The 3418-nt window shown below is 39.7% G+C and overlaps 1 protein-coding gene across 2 annotated transcripts in view; it reads left to right on the top strand.

Moving 5' to 3' along the window:
* The window catches only part of Nyap2 (neuronal tyrosine-phosphorylated phosphoinositide-3-kinase adaptor 2), a 299448-nt gene that overhangs the window by 216910 nt on the left and 79120 nt on the right, over positions 1-3418 (top strand). The window lies entirely within an intron of this gene.

Genomic DNA, 3418 nt, shown 5'->3' with positions numbered 1-3418 from the left:
TTTTTTTCTGGTAGGAGAGGACCGTGTGTGAGTGCAAGACAAGTTTAAAAACAAAAGAAAGAAGGAAATAAACAAAAGTAAATTCTTAATGTTGGTCATAGAAGAAAATGTGAATGATAAAGCCAGTACCCCAATGGTTTTATTAAAATGTGGAGGAGGAAGTGGGGTGAAACAGATGGGCTATTAAGCTTGGAAGCTGTGACGTTTGGAAGCCACCGTTAGGTTTTATTTGAAACTGTGAAAAAAAACCAGCTTGGGAATTGTCTATGGCACTCTTTCATGTCACAGGTCTCATTCTTCTTGTGTTAGGACACTGCAAAGCAAATGGTGGGTACACTGACCAGCTCGGATGATTATACTGGCATGGACCACCTTGAAAATATCTTGACTTCTCCCATTTAGCTCCAGTGTAACTGCAGTTGAAGTTTATATACAGACCCGCTAAAGGCCCACAATCTTTCTGAGATGGTTCTGGGACTGCCCTCCTGCTTTTCAATGTTCCTTCCTTGTGTAGAACTCTGTCCATGACACACTTACAGAGCTGCACAGCATCTTAGAGCTAGAGGGATGACAGCAATGGGAAAGTGAAAGACCAGACAAATGAGGACAGGCAAAGGCTGCTACTCAGAACTTGTATTTGGTAGAGCCTCCCAGGCAGAGCAATAGGAGTCCAAGATGGAAAAGAAGTTAGATTAAATTTGGCCTAAAGCCTCTGTCTCCATAACATCTAGCCCAGTACATAAACAAACTTCCACCTAATGCATGTATATTCCTGTAACAAGTAGCAGTCTTTAGGCCAATCATTATGCAACATGACCTAAAAACTTCCATGAATGATTAGACTTTAAAAAATTAAACTTAAACAAGCTTAAGCTTAAAAAATCGTAACACTTAACACATTGCCATCAATCCCACTCCGACTGCTCTTGTTTCAACACACTTATGTCATTGTTCTTGCCATGTTCTGAAGAAGTCCTAGAAGTTCACTTTCAGGTATTCAGCTGTGTTTGTTGAAGCCTAGATGTCCTCATTTGATTGTAAATGTTTTCCTTCTATGGCTGCTTGGATTTGGGGAGTCAAAAGTTGCTTCATGTCAGATCAGGTGAATAAGGTATGCGAGGACTCATGGTCCTATTTTTATAAAATGTCCTTTCCATTGAATGGCATTTGGCGGGAACATTCATTGTATTTTTTTTTTTATTACATCTGAATTGGCAGCTAAAGCTAGTAGTCTGACCTCCTATAAGTTAGTAGATTGGCTTCCTGGACTGATTCCTGTAGATAATGGGCTAAAGTGCTGTTGTCATATGTGCTTTGACAATGTTTCATTTGTATACGTAGTTTCATATGTGATTATGTAGGTTAAATTAAGAAATATTAAATTAATTCATAAAGGATGAAGAGCAATTGCTCATTCATTGTTATTATTATTTTTATTATTATTTTAATGTATTTGGTTGTTACAGGGGTCTCACTACGGGGCTCAGACTCAATGATCCTCTTGCTTGCAACCTCCCCAGCATTGGAATCATAGGAATGTGCCTCCAGGCCCAGACTTTGGGGCTGCTCAGCCTACCCTGGGGGCAGGGGTGTGCAGCATGTGGTCCTGGGGATCGAACTGTGGTCCCTGCACTTGCCTAAGGTTATCTAAGCAGGAGCTTTAGTCCACTGAGCTATCTCACCGGCCTCGCTATTGCTTGTTTGAATGAGCATTATTTTGCTTTTCTGGCAGTTTATAGTTGCTAAAATATTTTAAAATTTAGAATATAATTAAATTACTGCAATGAGAACAATAAAGTTAGGCAGGGTAGTGTTATCTGTATTTCATACTTAAAAACAATGAGGCTCCCAGGGGAGAAACAAAGCCAGGGTCACTATTCAGGTTTACAAAGGTGAAACAGAGTCCTCTCAGACTGCTGACCTAAGCCGCTGAATCTGCCACAACCTACTCCTTGTCCTCAGAGGCAGATAATGGGAACAAAGAGTGACATTCCCATTGTGACCCTCCTGAAAGCTGCTGAGCGTTTGAACCTGGATGTAAAGAAAACACAAAATTGCAGATTCTTCGAAGCATTTCTGTTTTTCTATATTTCAGTCTTTCCCAACTATTTCATATTTGAATTAAATGTCTAATTTTGTCAGTTTTAAATCTTTGGTTACTAAATGATAAAGAGTTTTCCAAATACTAGCAGCTCAGTGCCACTTTAGTTCATGTATTTTCACTCGTTTCTCTCTTCCATTAGAAATTCTGTACTTTTTACGCACATCCAAAAGAGGTCTCGGGAGTTAAGGAAACTAATAATTAATTAATTAATTTAGTAGACTGACTATTAATATGCTAGGTACTGAAAAGATGACATTTTTGTAAATTCAAAGAAAAATGAAAAGCCCACCACCTTCCTTAAATAACTCAGGGATCTGAGGAAACAGCACATGTGCAGAGGGATGATACAAGGCAGTGTCAGGGCAGAGACAGTGACAGGAGTGAGGAGGCATCCAGGTACACATAAGTGGGCAGAGCCAAGGTGTAGGGGAGGTCGTTGATCAGAGATGAAATGGGAGGACATTTAGAGTAGGGAGGTTGTAGCTGTAGATAACTGCGTTGCCTTTCTTGGGACTGAAGCGTGGAAGCAGAAGCTATCAACTTCAGTACTGGTCCTTGAGTACAGAGATCAAGAGAAAGTAATGAGGTTAGAGTAAAATGGAACAGCGAGCTACGGGAGAAGCTGGGGGCCATGGTAAGGGGCTCAGTCATGGTTCTGAGGTAACCTGAGGTTTTCCTTGAGGGACTTTCATCAGAAATACATTGTGATCAGAGTTACATTTTATAGAGTTGAGCTTGGCTGTTGAAGGAGCTTGTACTGAGGGACTGGGTGAGCCAGAAACCTTTGCTGTAATTCCTGACACGATCAGAGTTTGAAGCAGAGCAGTTTAGGCAGACTTGATACAAAGCAGAAGAGAAGAGACAGCAAGAAGTTAACAGATAAATCCACATTCTTCTGATTGATATATTGGGAGAGACAAGCTAACATGGTTGATTGGATGAACAGGAAGAATCAGCAATTTAGGGAGAAATAAATGACTGTTCAGTATCAATGTTAAAGTTTTTAAAATTCAGATGCATTCACTTTGCAAACAACTGGATAAATAAATTTACAGTTAGATAATGCCTCAAGCTTCTGATAGAATACTTAAACATGATTAATAATCAGATAACTTCTAGCTGAATCCAGAAAGATAAAATCACAGGAAAACTGCGTAGAAAACAAGGGCAGTGACTAAGGTAGTACCACCGACATAATCTGGAGAAAGAGAAGGCAGAATGACCCCGTAAAGGTGCTAAACATGATACCAAACACAGAAAGAGGAACTATCAAGGAAACCAAAGAATTGAACATAAAAATAATAAGGAACAGAA

Source organism: Octodon degus, unplaced genomic scaffold (assembly GCF_000260255.1).
Source record: "Octodon degus isolate 3935 unplaced genomic scaffold, OctDeg1.0 scaffold00096, whole genome shotgun sequence".
NCBI lineage: Eukaryota > Metazoa > Chordata > Mammalia > Rodentia > Octodontidae > Octodon > Octodon degus.
This window is presented reverse-complemented; position numbering and strand designations above follow the sequence as displayed.